General features: G+C 36.1%; 1 pseudogene; it reads right to left on the reverse strand.

Moving 5' to 3' along the window:
• LOC127882000 (zinc finger protein 737-like) overlaps positions 1-24,592 on the reverse strand; it is a 259,848-nt pseudogene that overhangs the window by 214,360 nt on the left and 20,896 nt on the right.

Here is a 24,592-nt window from a genome sequence, read left to right on the forward strand (position 1 = left end):
TGTACTATGATCATACTTTAACACCTTTCCTAGCGTAAATAAAGGAACCACCACACCATATAAGAAAGCGTGCTTTGTTTTCATTTTTAGAGTTTTTGCCAACCCATAATGAAAACTCAGGGTCTTTGAGCCAACAATCATTAAATAATGTCTGTTTACTCATGCTGGTAATATGTCTATCTATGTGTTTATTATATTAAATCTGAAATTAAAGAGAAACTCAATTTGTAATCTGTGATATATAGTAGGTTAATACATAAAAATCATGCAGTTAGGAACAGAAGCTTGGTGACTGAAATAAATAAATAAAGTAAGTATAGCTCTTTCATGCTGTCATCTCTAATGATCCTGCAAAGCATAAAATATAGAATTAATCAGCTCTTGGGGCAAGGGTTGCAAAGCCTTTCAGCTTTCAAGGATACAAAAAATTAACCAAAGATAAAAAAATAGATAAATTTACATTTTTGAACATGCTTTACACATGTTAATGGCTTATTTACAAATAGTCGAAATATTTCAAATACAAATTATACTGTTGAATCTTCTAAAACAAATGATACCTGAAGACTGCCATAGCCACTAAATAACTTACGCATCGATTCAAAATTTTATTTTTCCCTGACTTTTCCGAATGAAATTTCATTTTTCACAGACCATTTTTCTAAATTCCCTGACTTTTCACTGACCTGACTTCTCAAGTTAAGTGGCAATCCTGTTCTGTATGTATCATCATAATTATGTGTCTTCAAGTGACCACTGTTTTTACATGCAAAATCACACAATTTCATCCGTACTGTCTCTTGCCTGTATTTATCATCATGTGTGTCTTTAACAAAAGACTTTGTTTACATGCATAACCACACACCTAAAGCGTGTACAGTCTCTCGCCTGTATTTATCATCATGTGTATCTTCAACAAACGACTTTGTTTACATGCAAAACCACACACCTAACACTTGTACAGTCTGTCGCTTGTATGTATCATCATGTGTGTCTTCAACAAACTACTTTGTTTACACGCACAATCACACATTTTACACCTGTATGGTCTCTCTCCTGTATGTATTTGAATGTGTCTCTTCAAATCATCACTACGTTTACATTCACAGCCACACACCTCACACTTGTACGGTTTTTCTCCTTTGTGCATCCTGATGTGTGTCTTCAAGTTTTCACTAAAGTTACATTCATAGCCACACACATCACAATTGTACGGTCTCTCCTGTATGTATCCTCATGTGTTTCTTCAAGTGATCACTCCTGTTACCTGCATAACCACACACCCCACATTTGTATGGTCTCTCGCCTGTATGTATCCTCATGTGTGTCTTCAAGTGGCCACTCTGTTTACATGCATAATCACACACCTCACACTTGTAAGGTCTTTCTCCTGTATGTATCCTCATGTGTGTCTTCAAAATTTCACTACTGTTACATTCATAAACACACACATCACACATGTACAGTCTTTCTCCTGTATGTATCCTCATGTGTCTCTTCAATGAACCACTCTGTTTACATGCATAATCACACATCTTACACGTGTACGGTTTCTCTCCTGTATGTATCCACATGTGTGTCTTCAAGTGGCCACTCTGTTTACATGCATAATCACACACCTCACACTTGAAAGGTCTTTCTTCTGTATGTATCCTCATGTGTGTCTTCAAAATTTCACTACTGTTACATTCATAACCACACACCTCACACCTGTACGGTCTTTCTCCTGTATGTATCCTCATGTGTCTCTTCAATGAACCACTATCTTTACATGCATAATCACACATCTTACACTTGTACGGTCTCTCTCCTGTATGTATCCACATGTGTATTTTCAAGGTACCACTCTGGTGACACGCATAACCACACACCCCACACTTGTACAGTCTCTCTCCTGTATGTATTCTCATGTGTATCTTCAAATTACCACTTTGTGTACAAGCATAATTACACTCCTCACACGTGTACGGTCTCTCGCCTGTATGTATCCTCATGTGTGTCTTCAAGTGACCACTTCTGTAACATTCATAATTACACTCCTCACACTTGTACGGTCTTTTTCCTGCATGTTGCCTCATTTGTATCTTCAAGTGACCACTGTTTTTACTGGAATAAATGCACACATTTTTGTCTTTCATGACGCCAAGTTCTCTGGCAAATTTGTCACCGTACCAGACCAGCAGTTCCTCTCCTGTAGCAATAGAAATATGAACAAGTTATTTTAAAAATTCTAAGAAACAATTAATACCTTAATTAGACATTGTCACAAATGTGAACTAGAAATGAAGCGGCAGAGGCCGACGTGTATCCCCACGCAGCATGTTTGACCCAGGGGCGCCCCAGGGTTGGTAATGGGGCCATGCATAGTTGAGATTGACCGTATTGTCATAAGAGAAGTTCAGTATCAATTAGAAGTAAATTGGTGTAGAAATGAAGAAATTATAGTAAAAGGCAATTTTGGATGGGCGTGGCCTATGTGGGCGGGGTGCCCAAGGGTTGATAATGGGGACATACATAGTTGAGATTGACCGTATTGTCATAAAAGAGGTTCAGTATCAATTTGATGTGAATCGGTGTAGAGATGAAGAAATTATAGTAAAAGACAATTTTGGTGGGCGTGGCCTATGTGGGCGGGACGCCCCAGGGTTGGTTATATGGCTATGCATAGTTGAGATTAACCGTATTGTCATAAGAGAGGTTCAGTATCAATTTGAAGTGAATCGGTGTAAGAAATTAAGAAATTATAGTAAAAGGCAATTTTTGGTGGCCGTGGCCTATGTGGGCGGGGCGCCCCAGGGTTGGTAATGGGGCCATGCATATAGTTGAGATTGACCGTATTGTCATAAGAGAGGTTCGGCATCAATTTGAAGACAACCGGTGTAGGAATGAAGAAATTATAGTAAAATAACCTAAAAAAATGAGTGAAAATCTCTGACCCGGCCCCGCCAAAACCCCCATAACTTTTGACCCAGGGGTCAGATCAAAATTCGAAATAGTGCAGGGTCGCACATATGCTCATAGTTTCCATGTGTGTAAGTTTCAAGGTTCTAGTGCTTATAGTGTAGGAGGAGTTAGTGGCCAGGACGGACAGACAGACGGACGGCGGAGATAACCACAATATCCCCACGCTTTTAAAAAAGCGTGGGGATAATTATACCCCACATTTATTTCTGGAAATGAGCATGTGCAAAAAATTCATTACATTAAATTATTAGTAATTGTTTATTATCTCAACACATTCTATAGTTTTGATTTTATGACTGAAATGTAGGACAGGTTTTGAGCCAAGCTATTACTTGGATTAGCTTCGATTTTCCTGACATTTAGTGTTGTGTATGTGAGCACGTTTTTTTCAGGCCAGACAATTTTTGTTACATCCCTATTTTTTTTTATAAGCATCCAACTTATGTTGAACAAGAGATGTGTTTGTCAGAAACACAATGCCCCCTAATACACCTCTTTTTTTACCTTGAAGGATGAAATTGACCTTTCACCACTCAAAATGTGCGGCTCCATGAGATACACATGCATGCCAAATATCAAGTTGCTATGTTCAATATTTAAAAACTTATTGCAAAACTTTACTATATAAAAGTTGTAAATATTTGACCTTGAAGGATTACCTTGACCTTTCACCACTCAAAATGTGCCGCTCCACGAGATACACATGCTTGGCAAATATCAAGTTGCTATGTGCAATTTATCAAAAGTATTTGCAAAACTTTACTAGATTAAAGTTTTAAATTGTCGACCTTTGACCTTGAAGGATGACCTTGACCTTTCACTACTCAAAATGTGCAGCTCCATGAGATACACATGCATGCCAAATATCCCGTTACTTTGTTCAATATTTCAAAAGTCATTGCAAAACTTTACTGTAAGGTTAAAGTTTTAGGAAAGAATGACAGACAGACAGGCCAAAAAAAAAATATTCCCCCGATCTATCGATCAGGGGGCATAAAACTAAACATGCATTGATTTGATAAATTTTGACTGCAATTCCAAACTCACACCAATTACTTACATTTTCAGAATTAGAAAGAAAAACTTTGCAGCAGTTTTGAAAAAATATGCGATTTTAGATTCTCATAAATTAGTCCTGCAACACTGGAAGACACACTGAAAACAGGGTTGTTTATTAAAGAATTTACCTTTTCTACTTTCAGTACTTAAATTTTATGCAAAACTTTTATTTACATAAACACCTAGACAACAAACATTTATTATCACAAAAATCAGGGCAAGCAGTATTCTTTCATTGCCAAACAGATTGTGTTTTACATGGCTCACAAAAGAAAAGATAATTTAACATTCAAATAATTATCGGCAATGGAACCAACGTGTGGACAGAAAAAAACGTGCTCATTTATTGACGTTTAGGGATCGTGCTGTTGTTCGCCATTTGAGCCATTTGTGAAAATACTTAGAATTTGGCAAACGAAAAATCTGCTTTGCAAAAATACTAAAATATTGTAAAATATTGTTTAAAATATCCGCCATTTTACCCTTTGTTTTTGAAGCGCATATAGTAGCTGGCCAATCATTATTGAGTTCGCTTGCACATAGATGAAATTGTTGAATTAAACGTAAGAATGGGTGGAGCTCTCGGGTAATATTGGGTCATTCATGCGCAGACACTGTATACTTGGAATACACAATTAAAATTGTCGTCTGCCAACAATATAGCGTATATAAGGTCTTTCTAGGCCGGAGGCTGTAGTATGCAAAGACCTGGAGTGTGTCTCAGACAGATCTCAGACTTGAGAAGAAGTTTGAATTATAGCTGCAATGTTCAACTATTTATTTTATACCCAAGGTATTTCATATTGGTGCGGCCTTGTGCTGTGGGGAAACTCGAGAGAACCAGGAGAAAACCACATCTTTCCTGTATGGGGCAAATGGAGCAAACTCATATGTGCTGATACAGGGAATTGAACCTGTATTGCCAATGTGAGACTGCTCTAATCAGACGAAACTTAATTTAATATCACATATCTTTAGTCATACAACATGCCTGTATACCTGGTGAAACTGGTTTCAATGTGCAGTAATAGATGCCTCCTCTGTACTGAAACGCTTCAAGGTTCTGACCTGCCTTCGTCATTGCACAGTTCACATATCTCATCCAGTTAGAGGTGGCCTTGTTCTGGGCATCCACAAAATGGCTCGGGTTGCCTTCCTTTAAGGTCTGAATTGCATAGAATCTTGCCATCAACAAGGACTGTTTGTAAAACATGCATGCCCCCACATGGGCTGTCAGTTGTAGTGGCAGCAATTGTGTGAATATGTTTTTTGTCACTGTGACCTTGATATATATATAGCGGTCATCTGCAAGTCATGATCAATGAACCTATAAAGTTTCATGATCCTAGGTGTAAGCATTCTTGAGTTATCATCCAGAAACTATTTTACCATTTCAAGTCACTGTTACCTTGACCTTTTACCTAGTGACCTGAAAATCAATATAGGTCATCTGTCAGTCATGATCAATCTTCCTATGAAGTTTCATGATCCTAGGCGTAAGCATTCTTGAGTTATCGTACGGAAACCATTTAACTGTTTCGAGTCACTGTGACCTTGACCTTTGACCTAGTGACCTGAAAATCAATAGGGGTCATCTACCAGTCATAATCAATGTTCCTATGAAGTTTCATGATCCTAGGCATAAGAATTCTCGAATTATCATCCGGAAACCATTTTACTATTTAGAGTCACTGTGACTTTGACCTAGTGACCTGTAAATCAATACGGATCATCTGCAAGTCATGACCAATGTACCTATGAAGCTTCATGATCATAGGCCTAAGTATTCTTGAGTTATCATCCCGACACCATTTTACTATTTCGAGTCACTGTGGCCTTGACCTTTGACCAAGTGACCTGAAAATCAATAGGGGTATCTGACAGTCATGATCAATGTACCTATGAAGTTTCATGATACTAGGCCTAAGCTTTCTTGAGTTATCATCCGGAAACCATCTTGTGGATGGACCAACAGACCGACATGAGCAAAACAATATACCCCCTCTTCTTCGAAGAGGGGGGCATAAAAACCGGTTGGCTCTAAGAAATTTTGGGACAGCGCCAGCCTTGGTAGATAGACCCCATGACACCAGTACATAATATAATCTCCAAATGTGATCCTATACTGCATCCAAGAACGAGTCACTGTGACCTTGACCTTTGACCTAGTGACCTCAAAATCAATAGGGGCCATCTGCCAGTCATGATCAATTTAATTACCTTTGAAGTTTCATGATCCTAGGCGTAAGCATTTTTGAGTTATCATCCGGAAACCATCTGGTGGACAGACCCCAATACACCAATACATAATATAATCTAAAAATGTGGTCCTAAACTGCATCCAAGAATGAGTCACTGTGACCTTGACCTTTGACCTAGTGACCTCAAAATCAAGAGGGGTCATCTGCCAGTAATGATTAATGTACCTATGAAGTTTCATGATCCTAGGCCTAAGCGTTCTTGAGTTATTATCCAGACACCATCTTGCGGACGGACGGACCGACATGTGCAAAACAAACTACTCCTCTACTTCAAATGAATGCATAAAAATAAACAACTAAACAAGAAGGACACACACAAAAATATGATACCTTATATACCTTGTTTTAAGAGCAAAATTCAATTGTTAGGCTTGAATAGCAAAGAATGCATTTCTTAATTACACAGCGGCAGTCATCATACAATGTTTTCAACAGCACAAACATACTTAGTAATAACATCTTTGAATTGCACACATAAATTAAATAATGACCCAATCAGTTTCACAAGATGTGTGAAATCTATTCATGCCAGCATGATTAAATAGAACACAAAATAGTTAACTTGAAATGCGTCACAGATATAAAGACCCAAACAACATATTTTGACACGGACAAGTCAAGTTTTTATTTTACAGCAGAAAAATAGAAAACACGAGTGCCAAACTGTCACAAGATACGCCCGTTTTAAGGTTTTGGACATCATGCCAAATGCTTGAAATGCACTAGGTGACCTATCCCTTACTTTCATCGTATCGAACCTCCTTATAGTATCGTCCCCTTAACAAAAAAACCTTTACGAAGTGCTGGAAAGTTAATCTTTTTCAATTTTTAGAAGTTGTATTCTATATCCAATAAATTCATCCAATCGGCATTCTTCATATGTACCACGTGACCGTCCAATATATTCCGGTATTGGATCCAAAAAGTCTGTATTTTTTCCATATTGGACAGTTGAGTACAAGTGCACTAAGCAATTGTTTTATAACGACAATAAAAGCCGTTGCCGAGAAAAAGTATCCGAATGTACTATAATCGACTCACACGGGCGCTTGTCTTGAAAATAGCATAGATGCAATTATAGCATTTTAAAATCAAAATTAAACAAAGAGCTGAAGAAAGGGATATCCATGACTATTACGACGATCATTCTAAGGATTTCCGGTATTCATTGGAAAGTAGGTAATGTTTATTACAGGGTGATACTATGATTTTTGACAATGCTGCAAGGAACTTGTCTAAGTTGTCGTACCATGAAAAAATTCTTCACAATTGCGACCTATGTAAAAGACCGAGCCAGTCCGATTGAGATAACTCGATTTTTCTAATCTGCATACTCGCTGATTATCATTGATTGGCGTCGCACTGGAGTGTGGCGACTAGCATGTAATGCTTTTTTTTCTCTTATGGGAGGAGAAGTTATTTTACGGTTCAATGTATATATTTTTGTTTTAAGAATATCTTGCATAGTGTTGATTTTTTGTGTAAATTAGTGTAAATACTAGTAAGTACTGCATTTGTGCCTATTACATTTATTGCCAAAGAAGCTAATTGTTATAATTAATAACTGATCACAGGGGAAAGATCACAGGAACTGGGCAAATACGCGAAACTTTCTGGTTTTGTATAAAAACAAAACATAATCAAACTATATATATTTTGTGTTTTTTTTCTAACAATAGCGCAGGCTTTTGCTGTTCGAGTTTTGGTTAACGCTTATTTTCTTCAATTTTACAAGACGACAGCGATTACACAGTTTATTGCTTTATTGATAACCGTTACACTACAGTCACTTATTAAGGAAGTAGGTGCCTAGTGAGATTATCTACGGTAATGTCCTGAAATGATACTAAATACACGAAATAAAGTTGTATTTTTTATTTAAGAGTTAAATTTGCTTATCTCTTTAAGATTTAATAACTATACAATACACATATCAGTTAAATTTATTAGTTTCATAAAATATTTGTGTTCATGACATCACGGTTGTTGACATTTTCTTAGCAAAATAAAAGTGCATAATAAAAGCGAGCGATTGACTAAATTGAAAAAGAAGCAAACACCGATCAACAACGTTGTGTTCGATAGCAATTATTCATTTACCGAGCTCTGCGATGGCGATTTGTGTGAAAATGACTCACGTAAAAGCTATTCGCATTTGGTAAATGGCGTGAAAAGAGTTAAGGCAGAAGTGGGTGGGGGATGGAAGAAGATTGATTGACTCGTTGAGCTGAAGGTTTTGCTTAACAAATTACAGTATGGTCAGTTTTGTAATCTGTGTCCCATTCCTTTGACAATATATAAAATTGTTGGCGAACTACAAAATGGCCTCAGTGGTTATTTGTACATTGTTTGTGAAAACCCTGACTGTAGAGAAGTCAACCGTGTTGCTTATGGAAATCAGCACCATCTCAAGATCAGGGGAATGCCATGCTTTGACGTAAATACTAAGCTTGGAACAGGTATGCATGTCTTCATTTTTCAACCTGCCATTTCTATCAATGTTTAATCATTGCACAATTGCCATTGATCTTTGGACTTCTAACACATTTTTAGACCCCTTAAAATTCCAAGTGTCATTCCCAGTGAATATTTGTTTATCGTGTAATATATAAGGAAACATTCCGGTGTCCATCATCTTCAGTTTTCAAATTAAGTTTTGCATTTGATTGCTCATTCATTTTATTTAATAATGTTACGATGATACGAATGGATTCTATGAAAATACATTGTGACGTCATTATTAAGTACAGTGGAACCCCTCTTAACCGGACATCCCCGGGACCAAGAGGAAATTCCGTGTAGAGAGGATTCCGGTTTAGAGGGGACATTGTCTATTTTACTTTCAGAAGCTCAATTACATAGCTGATGTGGAAAAAACACTTTCAGCAAAATTCAATAGTTTATTTACATATAACATTTATTGATACTGCATCACATAAGAACAACACATGTCACTTAATCTATTGATTCGAAAGCAATATCATTCACAACATAAAACAAACAGTGCAACCTGAAAAACAAACAGTTTTACACATGTATGCATTATTTAGGTGAATTTAGTTCCTTTTTACACTGAAAAGAATCTTCCAACCACACAGCCACCAATTAGACGCTTAAAAGTCACCAATTTCTAGTTCCTTAGCAAAGCTTCGTGCCTTTTCCTGTATGATCGGACCAGAGATCTGCAATGACTTAGCCCTTACAATACTGAACCAGTCTCATACAAGTTCGTTGAAGTTTCTAAATTTCATTTCATTGTTAAACCGACTTTTGTTTGGTGAAGAGTTGTTTTCCCAATGAGATATGTACGTAGACTTTTTTCGCACGATATCCCCGATCGTCGACTTACCTACCCTATATTTCTCTGACAAGAGTCTTGAGTGTAGGTTTAGGGAACATCTCTGATTCTTTTATCAATTTGATTTTTTCTTCTAGAGACAATTCAACGCGCCTTCGCTAAATGGAGGTTCGGACATTTTTAGTCTTAGTTATCTTAATTACCAATTTGAAAATCTAAATGAATAATCTAAATGCAACTGCTTCAAGAACTCTGCAAATAACCATTTTATATGACACTAAATTAGAATTTGTAATAAACTACACAAAATATAATAGCATTAAGATTATTAAAATTTTACACGGCTTCCTACATCAACAACAAAACACACTTAAGAACTTCGTTGTTTGTTATCAGTAATTATAATCAGTATTATCACCTCTATTGATCGATATATACATCACAGGACAAGTATCTTTAAATTGGTTTGCGATTTTTACAGTCTACAAATTTTCGACCACCTTTATTAATTTCACGCGTCTTTAATCCTCGATTCACAACTTTTCTACACTAGGTCTATGGTGCGATAAACCGGCCCTGAGCGGTTTAGAGGGGTACAATTACGTATGGAATGACCCAATTTTGATCCAAAGAATGACCGGTATTCGGAATTGAGGGGATTCCGGTCTCGAGGAGATATTTTACGCATGGTATTATAGGGAAAAAAATGGGACCTGACAATTTGTCCGGTTTAGAGAGGATTCCGGTATAAAGAGGATCCAGTTTAGAGGGTTTCCACTGTAACTACAGCCTTATTTCGTTTTCATGTTCTTATCATTTTCAATTCTCTTTTCAGCAATGAAAGTCAGTCTGGGCAGGCCGGTGAAGGTAAATAACTTCCTAACCACTCTAAACATAACTTTTATTGCAAATTGAAATCTTAAGAAGGTGGAGGCTCGTGTTGGGGAGGCCATCAAGAAAATCTCAACTGCGTCGTCCAACAAGGCTGCCATTGATGCTTATCACAGGTGGTTAGCCTGTGGCTATGATATTAATTAGTGAAAACATCATTTTGAATGATAAATAATCATATTATAACGAAAAATTAACTTTTCTGGAAAAAAAAATCACTATCAAATATATATATAACAAGGTATGCAACTCAAAATCAGCCCAAAACGGGGTGCATTGCTTTGAACAGCCATATTTTCATCAATTGTGCAGCGATTTTCACGATCTCGGTCTTATTTAATGCAGAAATGAATTTCCTTTCTGGAAATGTATATGTCTTGCAATATTTTTACAAATGCTGGGTCAACTTTTAAGAAATAACACGATACACAACACGCATGACCCAGTTGACAGTGATCATGCATTCTTTATGAATGAAATCTCCAGTTGTAAAGACACACCTCCGCATTGGACCAATGAAATCACTCGTATGTTTAAAATGTCAGTTAGTTGAAATGTATGTAAACAAAGGTTTCAAACGGCGCTGGACAGTTAGTCTTGATGCATAATGTAACGACAAGAACGGTAATAATGTTTTTTCATACGTTTTATTGAATTATGGTATCGAACTACATGAACTTTGTAGGGAAGTTGCCCTTTACTCCGTGAAGATTTCAGTCTGTGATGCTTATGAGAAATATATGTAGTAAGTTTAAAAACTAACTTTTAATACAATGTTATTAACTATTCTGGTGCCAAATTTTAGTATTTTTTCTTATTAAAGGCACTGTTCATAATTTGGTAGTCCTTCAATGTTTTTAGCAATGAAAGTATCGCTAAAGTCATCCTCTCCGGAACTAGAAAATACGGCTTTCAAATGACACTGCCAGTCCATATCACAGCTGTTTTCAGCTGTTGGTCGCTTTAGAGTTCCTCTATGCAACAGCACGTCTAACGATCTAATGTTCTTTGTCTTTAAGGCTTTTCATGACTTAAACAAACTGAAGTATGGATTGCAGTATCAGTTAAGATGTGGGCCATATTGTTAGTAATTTTACATGTTTTAAGCAAATATCACAGCGCTTCAACATCATCAGGAGCACTGTGGGCGTTGCAGGTTGCCTGGAGAACACGTTCACTAGATCTTCCAGTTTGTGTGACTGTCCAGGATAAGATTTTTGAAAACCGGCAAAGAGTCAACAAAACTGCTTACACAATTACAAAACGTTTCAAAACAGTGTGTGTTCATGCAGCAACGCACTACCCCAAACCGGAAAATCAAACTGCGCCCATTATGAGCAACAAAATGGCTCTGGGAAATGTTGCAAGCCACATCATACAATCATGAAGAGAAGTTTTGATTGATACACTATCAACACTTCCAACATTTGCACGCATTATGCCATGATCATCAACAGAGATGCAAATCACTTTCTGAGCTTCGGAAGAAATTGGCACTGTTGTCTTCACATATGTCGAGAACTCAAAACCCGTCTTCAAATGCACAGCAGCAATCTGAATAATATCAGGCATTACTGTACCTCGAACTGAAATGCAAAATTAAATTCACACAATGCTTATTTCATGAAATTTATAATTGCCCTTTAAGTTTCATCTGACGCCTTATATGATCGTTGGTTATGAAAAAAAATCAATTTTCAGCACAAGCACATAACATATTGTCAAGTCTTTGAACTCATATCATAGCTTGTGAAAAGAAATTCACCATTTATATGAATTGTTCAGAATTGTAATATACCTATGCTCCTTCATAAGATTTATTACTAAAAGTAATGATTTTATTTAAAAAAATTGTAATATTTGGAATAGCTTTTAATATTTATAATAACAATCACACATTTTTTAATAATGTGCCTGCCCTGGGGTTCTAACCAAAAATCTTTAAAAAGGCCAGCGGGGCTTATGTCATGGTCCTGTGTCCGTCCTGCGTGCGTCCGTCCGTCCGCGCATTAATTTTTCCTTTAAAAATCTCTTAAACTACTGGTCCAATTCTGATGAAATTTCTCAGGAATGTTTCTAAAGTGAACCACTTGCAAATTTGTTTAAATTATGTCCTTGGGGTCAAATCTGACCCTGCCACGGGGGTCACAAAATTGAAAATTTGCTTATATACGGCCTTTTTTGTGAAAACTTTCAAAATCTTCTTGTCCATAACCATTGGGCGTAGGGCTATCAAATTTGGTATGTAGAGACATTAATAATCCCTACCAAATTTGTTCAAATAATGCCCCTGGGTTCGAATTTGACTCTGCCCCTGGGGTCACAAAATTGAACATATGCTTATGAAGGGTCTATTTTGTAAAAACTTGACAAATTTTCTCTTCCATAACGCTAAGGCTACCAAATTTGGTACGTAGTGGCATCTTATAGTCCTCTACCAAGTTTGTTCAAATTATGCCCCTTGGGTCATGTTTGACCCTGCCCCGAGCGTCACAAAATTGAACATATGCCTATATAAGGCCTTATTTTTGAAAACTTTAAAAATCATCTTGTCCATAACTGTATGGCATAGGGCTAACAAATTTGGTATCTAGTGACATGTAATAGTTCTCTTCTTAGTTTGTTCAAATTATGCCCCTGAGGTCAAATTTGAAACTGTTGTGGGGGTCACATAATTGAATATATGCTTATAAAGGGCTTATTTTGCGCAAACTTTAAAAATCTTCCTGTCCATATCCATTGGGCCTAGGGCTACCAAATTTGGTATGTAGTGACATCTTATAGTCCTCTATCAAGTTTTTTCAAATTATGCCCCTGGGGTCAAGTTAGACCCGGCCCGGGGGGTCACAAAATTGAACATATTCTTATATAAGGCCTATTTTGTGAAAACTTTTAAAATGTTCTTGCCCATAACTGTATGGTATAGGGCTACCAGATTTGGTATGTAGTGACATGTAATAGTTCTCTTCTTAGTTTGTTCAAATTATGCCCCTAAGGTCAAATTTGCAACTGCCCCGGGGGTCACAAAATTGAATATATGCTTATAAAGGGCTTATTTTGTGAAAACTTAAAAAATCTTCTTGTCCATAACCATTGGGCCTAGGGCTACCAAATTTGGTATGTAGTGACATCTTATAGTTTTCTACCAAGTTTGTTCAAATTATGCCCCCGTGGTCAAATTTGACCCTGCCCCGGGGGTCACAAAATTGAACATATGCTTATATAAGGCCTATTTTGTGAAAACTTTAAAAATCATCTTGTCCATAACCCTCGGGCTATCAAATTTGGTATGTAGTGACATCTAATAGTTCGCCCCCAAAGTTGTTCAAATTTAATCCCTGGGGTCAAATGTGACCCTGCCCCGGGGGTCACAAAATTGAACATATGCTTATATAAGGCCTATTTTGAGAAAACTTCAAAATCTTCTTGTCCATAACCATTCGGCCTATGGCTATCAAATTTGGTATGTAGTGACATATTATAGTCCTCTACCAAATTTGTTCAAATTTTATCCCTGGGGTCAAATTTGACCTTGCCCCGGGGGTCACAAAATTGAACATATGCTTATATAATGCCTATTTTGTAAAAACTTAAAAATATTATTGCCCATTACCATTAGGCCTTGGGCTACACAATTTGGTATGTAGTGACATTGTATAGTCCTTTACTTAGTTTTTCAAATTAAGCCCCAGGGATAATATTTGACGCTGCCCTGGGGGCCACAAAATGGATTATATGCTTATATAGTGCCTATTTCGTGAAAACTTTAAAAATCTTATTCTTAACCATAAGGCATAGGTCTACCAAATTTGGTATGTAGTGACATCATATAGTTCTCTTCCAAGTTTGTTCAAATTAATCCCCTGGGGTCAAATTCGACCCTGCCCCGGGGATCACAAAACTGAACATACGCATATATGTGGCCTATTTTGTGAAAACTTTAAACATCTTCTTGTCCATAACCATTGGGCCTAGGGCTACCAAATTTGGTATGTAGTGACATCTAATAAACCTCTACCAAATGTTTTCAAATAATGCTTCTGGGGTCTGACCCTGCCCCGGGGGCGGTCAAACAATTGAATAAACGCTTATAAAGAACCTATTTTGTGAAATCGTTAAAAATTTTCTTATCGAAAACCATTCAGACTATGGTTACCAAATTTGGTATGCAGTAACATCTTATAGTCTTCTACCAAGTTTGTTCAAATTATGCCCTTTGGGTCAAATTTGACCCTGACCCGCGGGTCACAAAATTTAACATTATATACGCTTATATCTTGCTTATTTTGTGAAAACTTTAAAAATATTCTTGTCCATAACTCTAGGACCTAGGGCTACCACATTTTGCATGTAGTGAGATATAGTAATCCTCTACAAAGTTTGCTCAAATTATGCCCCTGGGATTAAATTTGACCCAGCCCAGGGGGTCACAAAAGTGTACAAGTGCTTAAATAGGGCCTATATTTAAGTATTTGCACATGCCGAGAATATTTGTTTCTTCCTTTTTTTCAGCAGTGGAGCGATACATGACCATCAGGGCCCTCTTGTTTAGTGTTAAAAAGATATAGTACAAATGTTTATACTTGATGAATTAAGAGCCTTAGTCAAGCAGTAATTAAACATTTTTAAATGGTAAAATTTTCAGAAAGATATGCCCATTTTCTCTTCAGCACTGGCCATATATAAAATGTATAGCATTTAACCACTTTTATATGGAGCCCTGACCTGATCTCAAATGTATATCACTTTTCTCTGGCACCCTCGGCCGCTTGTGTCACTTTTGTTCACGCAGTGAACTAGATAGTTTTAAGCTACTGAACTTCTGGAACATTTATGAAAGTTCGAGTCACCGAACAAATGGTTATTTGCCGGTCACAGCATCGGTCAAAGCATTTAATTGCTATATTATATATTCCCGAACTGCCTGAAAACGGGGTTGGGATAAGAATTTAGACAAATCAGACAAGATGATTGAAAGTTTTGTTTTCATTTAAAACGAATATAGAAGCAATTTGACAAGATGATTAAAAGTTATGTTTACTATCTATCTAAAATATATTATACTGGAATTGTGACTGTTACGATAACTGATATATATAGAAGAAAATATCCTATATCTAAGAAACTGGAATTGTGACTGTAATGAATTAAAGAACTGATTATCACTATGCGATCAATTAGACATTTATGATATATTCAATGGAAGATAGTATATAATAACAATACAAGTATATCTGAAAGAAACGTCTTTGTTCATTTAATAATCCCGTTTCAAGAGATTTAAAGAACCCAAGTACACATAAACATTAAGTCGTAGGGTTACACGATTTTGACAAATTATATATCATTTGTAAGCCTACGTTTCGTGGTTTTCAGATATATAAATATATATGAATTTACTTCTAATTTGGGCAGCCCGGCGAGTTAAAACTTTAACTTTTGCAAATATCATGCCGTTTTAAAATCTATATTTACGGTAAACATGGTCGTACTTTATACAGATTTGTAACGTTTATATTAGAAGTTCAGTTTTTAAAACCACATCTTGCTTATGAGAATAGAATTCTGTATACGATAGAAAAAAATGGGTTTAAAAATGAAAGTAAATAAGGAATGACTTTGTACGAAAATAGCTCGCGGTCATAACGCTCCGAACTGATGCTACGGTCTTGGGGATTATGCTTTTGTTAAGATACCGACCATTCAATTTCCGTTGTCAGGATTATTATATTTTTATCGAATATATTGTTCACGAAACATATCAATAAATCTTACTTTTAATGAAGCTTAATAAATTAAAGATTTCAGTTCTTGTTTATAACACTGAAAGGGTGATAATTTTATATGAGACCTCGTATATAGCCAGGGACTTATTTATTTGTAGAGATCCCTGATATAGCGGACCCTCTTGATATTTTCGGCTTTGCACACTTCAAATAAAATGGGGGTGAAAAACATTTGTTTGCTGTTTATTATCAAAGAGGTTGTTATGTATAATTATATGCAAGGTGATTTACCTTAAATTATCAATTACTAGTAATTAAACTTATTTAGAGATTCTTGAAAATCACAGTCGGTGTTACGCAGACCATTTCGTATTTTGACATCAGTTCATCACTGCCAACTATTCAAAATCGTATTTTTTCCCTGGGATGATGACTACTTAGATTGAGACAAAATGTTAGGTGATTTCACATGTAAAAGTGATGATTCTGAGAATGTTAAACCGTATAAGAAAGTAAAAGTGACAAAAGCAATCGAATCTGTGGGTGTCTACCAAACAATGCATTATTGCAAGTGGTTAAGAGTAACAGATATTTTTCAGTGTGACAAAGGTAGATAGTTTTTACTCCATTGCCAATTACATGTTTGTTATAATCATTTTTGATTTTAGTTGTCTTTCACTTGGAATTAATACAAAAATAGAGAGGTCATTGTTTGAAGCTTTGACACCTTTATTAAGCCTCATCAGGGGTATGAGTGCTTGATTGTTATACCCATTAATGGCACGCTCCCAACCAGCTCTTGTTTATAACACAGACAGGGTGTTAATTTTATTACGAGACAGCTTATATAGCGGACCCTCTTGATATATTTCGGCTTTGCATACTTCAAATAAAATGGGTGTCTAAACATTCATCGTTTTTTGTTTATTTTCAAATAGGTTTATTATGTATAATAATATGAAAGGTTATTTACCTTAAATTATCAATTAACTAAAATTATTTAAAGATTCTTGAAAATCCCGGCCGAAAAATATCAAGAGGGTCTGCTATATACGCTGTCTCGTAATAAAATTAGCACCCTGTCTGTGCTATAAAGTTACTAAGGGCTGAAATCGTTAATTTATTAAGCTTCATTAATAATTAGCTTTATTGATATGTTTCGTGAACAAAATATTTCAATATATTCAAGAAAATAAAATAAAAAATAATAATCATGACAAAGGAAATTAAGTGGCCTAAGAAAACAAAAGAATAATCGCCAAGACCGTAGCATCAGTTCTCTGCATTGCACGCGATACTTTCGTACATTCCTTACTTAATTTAATGTTTAAAACAATTTTTTTCTACTGTATACAGAATTCTTTTCTCTTAAGCAAGATGTCATTTTTAAAACTGAACTCCAAATACAAACGCTACAAATCGGTATGAAGTACGAACATGTCAACCGTAAATCTAGACTCTAAAACGGCGTGATATTTACAAAAGTTAAAGTTATAACTCGACGGGCTGCCCGAATCGGAAGAACAACATAATGTATATTTATGTATCTGAAAACTACGTAACGTAGGCTTTCAAATGATATATAATTTAACAAAATCGGCTGAGAAATAAAAGAAAAATTAGAAATAAGACTAGTGGGTACATCAAAATGTATAACCTCAGGCGCTTCGATGTACGCTAATCGATAGCTACTAGTTATGTAACAAAGTATCCACAGGCTATTTGCCGATAAGGCCCGGTTTCATATCCGTCTTATCCGTGGTTGAATGAAATGCTTCAGAAAAAAATTGACATCCTTTTCACATAAAAATTTAACTTTCACAGTCATGGAAAAAGAGCCAGTACAACACATATTAAAAATACTTGTTTTTTTTGTCGATCACCCCATATCTTAGTACTCTTTGTGCATAAATAGCTAAAGTCTTCATGAAATCAGGACAAACAATTGTATTTTAAGTCCTTAGTTGACCTGGCTAAAGTAATCAGATCATTATAAGCTCAATATGTAATTTATATAATTATTTATGCTTTGTGTATTGTAAACATATACAAAATCATGCAGTTACATGATAGCAATAAATAATAACAAAGCCACCCATACTATACTGGTCATTGGCAAAGCCTATGGAAAAAATGTGAACACACTGAGTGAAATATATTTCGCTAACATTTTGACGCGCGTAGGTAGGAACTCAGTACCGCTTCCGAAATGTGTATTCATACTATTGCCTTCGAGGTACTCATCCGATGTTTGACGGAAAGGGCCAAAAATGTGAGATTGTGGGTCAAGTTCCCCACGGGTACTACTTCCCCGTACCCCAAATATTTTCCGTACCCAATTTTTTTCGTACCCAAATATTTTTTCGTACCCAAATTGCATAATTTTTAGTACCAATTTTTTTCGTACCACTCACAATTGTTGTGATGTAGATAAACTTAAATTGATGCTTTAATATCCATCCTCTTCAAAAGCATCGTCACACCAGAACTGTCAGTACTTTGATTTGTTCATATTATGCCCATGAAATATATGTTTGAAAGGGTGGGGGGGTTCGTAAACACATTAAAACTTTTACAGTGTTTTCATATCAATGAGTACTTAACCCCTATCGTTAATGAGCAACGTAAGAATAAGTTCAGAATCATCTCCAATTAAAGTTGAAAAAATATGAAATTACGCTTACAAGATGAAGCATTTTTTTTAAACCTACACAATTCTGTTCCATAAATGAAAACTGCACACGGATGCCAGTAAAAAAAGGAAACCAATGTAAATAAAATGAACTATGAAATATTTGGGGGTTACAAAACAAAATCATAGATAATGGTTTTTTGGGGTTATAACACAACACCATAGATAATAGTTATTTGGGGGTTATAAGACACAATCATAGATAATGGTTATACCAGTATTTTTTTCTATTTGGTTTAAAAAAATTGGCCAATATATTAATATTTACAGTAGTAAAAAAATCGTTCTATGTAACTTTATTGAGTGCCTTTTACACTGAAATTCCAGACGCCCTTTGATGCTTTGCTTTAATACTTATCTTGTAAAGGTATATGAAGCATAGCTATAAATAGGACAACATATTCTGGGAAAAAGATTTTATAATAACAACTATGCATTTTCTATATTGTATTTGACATCTATCGTGATTCAGTAAATAAATTGCGAATTAAAACATGTATAATTAACTTTCAACGTGATCAACGAATTATTTCCAACCTGCCATTTGTAAATATTGTTGCGACTATGGTATATAAACAGCATACAGTAATAGTCGTATGGCGTCTGTGAAACTCGCTCTTCTGCATGCTTTCTCATTTTGCATATTTTATAAACTTTTCAAACAGAAATAACAGAGCCACATTAGTACACATACTATCTTTGATAATTCATTGGTTTGTTGGACATTGCTGTTTTAAACAAATATTAGGCCATATCGTTGAGATTTAGTTAACCTTACCATGTGTTTATGGGCAAATTCACGTATTCAAGTGCTCTTACGACTATGTGCTCATACCTACTAATGAAATTATTGCCGTACTTAACGAACAAACATGCCTAAGCTTATTGAATTAGAGAAAAAAACAATAATCAAAAGAGAAAAATGATATGTTCATGCACATGGCATTTGAAATCACGTCCGTACAAATAGCATCATTAACTTAGGAAAGGAAAAAACGAAATATAAAGTTTGGTATGATATACATGTGAAATTAAAGAGCATGGTGTAATTAAAGAGCATGTAAAGTTTTGAATTTATATGCTGAAATGTAATGTTATAACCCACAAACGTTTTACTGTAACAGAACATTTTTTAAGATAAGTGGTACTGAACATACACGTCGAATATCGTTTTAAATATATTTCTTGTTATATTTGATCGATAATGTAACCCGCCTCCCAGTTTCGCTGAATTGATCAAGTTCCCCACGGGTACTTCTTCCCTGTACCCCCATTTTTTGTACACTACATTTTTCGTAACCAATTTTTTTCGTACCCAACTTTTTTTCATACCCAAATTTTTGCTCGTAAAATTTTCTTACCCATTTTATTCGTACCCACATACACAATTGTGGTGATGCAGACTTAAAACTTAAATAGATGCTTTTATATCGAATTTCTTCAAAAGCATCATCACACCAGTACTGTCAGTATTTTGATTAAATTAGGTAACTCACAAGTAGGTAGTTTGTTAATGGTTTAATAGTAGCCTTATCAAATTTGTTATATGCCGCTTATTTTTCAAGTGTATGCGTATTTTGAAAACAAAATGAGCAAGAGTTTTGGTTTTCCATTAAGTTACTATTTTTAGAACAAGCACGTGCACATAGTAACAAATCTTAACAACCAATCAGAAATGACGATACAATGAGACAAGGTGTAGATGAAACAGATTACAAAAGGGAGCTAAGTCTAACCAGTATTTTGTCAACACACGGCCGATTTAAATCCAGTTTTCATTGTTATGTCTAAGAATACACATTGAACTATGTATTGACATATAACCATGCGTGTTTTTGTATTTGTTCACTTCTAAAATTTGTATGTATTCATTAAGACCGATACCACGGAAAGATATGATAGTGACCTAGTTTTTTATCCGGCGTGACCCATATTCGAACTTGACCTTGATATCATTAAGACACAACTTCTGACCAAATTTGGTGAAGATCGGATGAAAACTACTTCAATAAGAGAGCAGACACCGTGCTTAATCATTGAAATGCACTAAGTGACCCCGTGACCTAGTTTTTGACCGGGCATGACCAATATTCAAACTTTACTAAGATGTTGTCTAGATACAACTTCTTACCAAATTTGGTGATGATCGGTAAAAACTACTTCAATCAGAGAGCGGACATCATGCTAAATGCTTGAAATGCACAAAGTGACCAAGTGACCAAGTTTTTGACCCGGCATGACCCATATTGAACTTTACTTAGATATCATTGATACACAACTTCTGACCAAATTTGGTGAAGATCGGATGAAAACTACTTCAACAAGATTTCTTTGAGAAATACAATGCCCCCCAGTAAGCAAAATATGAAGTTGCTATGTAGTTTATCTGGGTTGCCACCCACCTGATGAAATAAAATTCCTTGACTTTTCACTGACTTGTCCCTGACCAAATCTTGGGTTTCACTGACTAATTTCAGGACATATTCAGCCTCCTCCTCCCGATACAGCTGACCAAATCCACCCATTTCATGTTTCTTTTATTCTTTAACATATAATATTTAACAACGTACAAAGCAGTACTACATGTACTTGTACACTAATCTATGCATGATGCAAGGCTATATAGTAAAAGATAGCAATGCAATTTGATTAAAAATAGCCAAGGCTAGTGTTGTGTATTGGGCAAATGTATACAAGTGCAGCTTGACCACATGACCAGTATCATGTGTTTACCACACACATAATAAGTTATGTAATAGACCATTAATTCCGCTCCCAACTTTGGCCACTTGCCAAGATACTGACCAGTATCAGATGGGGTTGTGAAACGGTGTAAACAGTGAACACCAGTCCATGTTATACTGGCCTACCACTTGTACTAGTTGGTTAGGAGTTAATACAGTAATGCATGTACAAATGAGACACTTAGCTAAAAAGTTAATAAAACATGCATGCCCCCCTATATGGGCTATAAGTTGTAGTAGCAGCAATTGTGTGAATACGTTTTTTGTCACTGTGAACGGTGGTGGTGGTGGTGGTGTAGTAATAGTAGTAGTAGTAGTAGTAATAGTAGTAGTAGTAGTAGTAGTAGTAGTAGTAGTAGTAGTAGTAGTAGTAGTAGTAGTAGTAGTAGTAGTAGTAGAAGTAGTAGTAGTAGTAGTAGTAGTAGAAGTAGTAGTAGTAGTAGTAGTAGTAGTAGTAGTAGTAGTAGTAGTAGTAGTAGTAGTAGTAGTAGTAAAAATAGTAGTAGTAGTTGCAGTAGTAGTAGAAGTAGTAATAGTAGACATGGTAGAACAAGTGGTGGTGGTGGTGGTGGTAGTAGTAGTAGTAGTAGTAGAAGTAGAAGTAGAAGTAGTAGTAGTAGTAGTAGTAGTAGTAGTAGTAGTAGTAGTAGAAATAGTAGTAGTAGTAGTAGTAGTAGTAGTAGTAGTAGTAGTAGTAGTAGTAGTAGTAGTAGTAGTAGTAGTAGTAGTAGTAGTAGTAGCAGCAGTAGCAGCAGCAGAAGCAGCATTACAATACCGCTACTTAAGAATGATCAAATGGGAAAAGGTAACCTAGCACTGGCAGTAAATATGGGGCTCATTTACAGGTCAGATTTGTAATCTCTGCTGTAAAATGAGATTTTGAATGAATTAAAGGGAGGCAAATCTGTAATAAAAAGAACATGCATAAACCATAGTTGTTTCCCTTGTTTGAACCATGCTAAATCCTTATAATGCCTATTTCCAGTAACTGTGACCTTCACCTGTGACCTTGACCTTTGACCTAGTGACCTCAAAATCAATAGGGGTCATCTGCGAGTCATGATCAATGTACCTATGAAGTTTCATGATCCTAGCCCCAAGCGTTCTTGAGTTATCATCCGGAAACCACCTGGTGGACGGACCGACCGACCTACGGACCGACCGACATGAGCAAAGCAATATGCCCCCTCTTCTTCGAAGGGGGGCATAATTAGAGAGCGGACGCCATGGTAAATCCATGAAATGCACTAATTGACCCGTGACCTAGTTTTTGACCCGGCTTGACCCATATTCGAACTTGACCTAGATATTGTCTAGATACAACTTCTGACAAAATTTGGTGAAGATCAGATGAAAACTACTTCAATTAGAGAGCGGACACCATGCTTAATCCTTGAAATGCACTAAAAGACCCCGTGACCTAGTTTTCGACCCGGCATGACCCATATTCGAACTTCACCTAGATATTGTGTAGATACAACTTCTAACCAAGTTTGGTGAAATCAGATGAAAACTATTTAAAATAGAGAGCGGACACTGACGCCGCCACCCACCCGCCAAGGGTAAAACTATAATACGTCCCGTTTTTTCAAAATGGACGTATAAAAATCCATAATTCACCCAAAACTGTCGCCGTTAAAATTACTCGCTTAATAATCATCTTCATACTAAGGACAATCAGCTCTCAAAGTCAGAGCAAAATCTGCCAATCACTTAGAGTCAGTAAAGACTAAAATTTGGGACTTTATATTCTATAATTGAAAAACAAACTAAAGGGCCCTTACTCTGCATAAGAGTAAGAAAGAAAGAGTTCCTTTAATAACAAGTATCTCCAGAAAATAAAGATAACTCAACTGTGAAAACTTGAACTAGATTAACCCAGTAATCAAAGATGTGTAAAACAGACAAATGCCGTAATTCTGCAGAAACTTGCTGCAGCCAAAGTTCGATTCATTGCAATCATCTATTCATTAAAATCATTCATCTATGCAAGTTTGAGGAAGATTCACCAAATAGTTACAGAGAAAACACATGTGTCAGCACTTATAAAAATGACAAAGGACCTTAATCCTGCCCAAACTCCTGGAAGTCCCAATACCTTTTTCCAGTATCATCTACAAATTAAAGTCATTTAACAATTTGCGCCAAATCCACACAGTAGTTGAAGAGTAGTTGAAATTACAAGCTTTGTGGTAAACAGACATGCTGAGGGATAGACTGACAAGAACAATGTTTAATGCTTCCCACACTGTGACGTCATAATACACATTACATCCCCTATATAGACTGCTAGATAGATAATGCATTTGTTGAAAATGCAGCTCTCGTGACATAGTTTTTTGACCCGGCATGACCCATATTTGAAATTGACCTAGATATCATAAAGACACAACTTTTGACCAAATTTGGTGAAGATCAGATGAAAACTACTTCAATTAGAGAGCGGACACCATGCTTTATCCTTGAAATGCACTAAGTGACAATGGACCTAGTTTTTTTACCCGGCATGACCCATATTCGAACTTGACATAGATATTGTCTAGATACAACCTCTGACCAAGTTTGGTGAAGATCGGATGAAAACTACTTCAATTAGAGAGCGGACACCATGCTAAATGCTTGAAACGCACTAAAGGACCTCATGACCTAGTTTTTGACCTGGCATGAGCCATACTTGAACATTACCTACATATCATTTAGACACAACTTCTGACCAAATTTGGTGAAGATTAGATGAAAACTACTTCAATTAGAGAGCGGACACCATGCTAAATCCTTGATATGCACTAAGTGACCACGTGACCTAGTTTTTGGCCCTGCATGACCTATATTCGAACTTGACCTAGATATTGTCTGGATACAACTTTTGACCAAGTTTGGTGAAGATCGGATGAAAACTATCTGAATTAGAGCGCGGACACTGCAAGGGAAGCCGCCGCCCGCCCCCTGCCAAGGGT

This window comes from Dreissena polymorpha, chromosome 5 (genome assembly GCF_020536995.1).
Source record: "Dreissena polymorpha isolate Duluth1 chromosome 5, UMN_Dpol_1.0, whole genome shotgun sequence".
NCBI lineage: Eukaryota > Metazoa > Mollusca > Bivalvia > Myida > Dreissenidae > Dreissena > Dreissena polymorpha.